At 65.4% G+C, this 211-nt stretch overlaps 1 protein-coding gene across 1 annotated transcript in view; it reads right to left on the bottom strand.

Annotated features, from left to right (window-relative positions):
* The window catches only part of LOC109923712 (smoothelin-like protein 2), a 6759-nt gene that overhangs the window by 5482 nt on the left and 1066 nt on the right, over positions 1-211 (bottom strand). The gene's annotated exons all lie outside the window — the stretch shown is intronic.

Raw genomic sequence — 211 nt, 5'->3', positions numbered from 1 at the left:
CCGACAGAGCGGCGCTCCCTCAGCACTGACCCTCCGACAGTGCGGCGCTCTTTCAGCACTGACCCTCTGACAGAGCAGCGCTCCCTCAGCACTGACCCTCCGACAGTGCGGCACTCCCTCAGCACTGACCCTCCGACAGTGCAGCACTCCCTCAGCACTGACCCTCCGACAGTGCAGCACTCCCTCAGCACTGACCCTCCGACAGTGCAGC

This window comes from Rhincodon typus, chromosome 26 (assembly GCF_021869965.1).
Source record: "Rhincodon typus isolate 14 chromosome 26, sRhiTyp1.1, whole genome shotgun sequence".
NCBI lineage: Eukaryota > Metazoa > Chordata > Chondrichthyes > Orectolobiformes > Rhincodontidae > Rhincodon > Rhincodon typus.
This window is presented reverse-complemented; position numbering and strand designations above follow the sequence as displayed.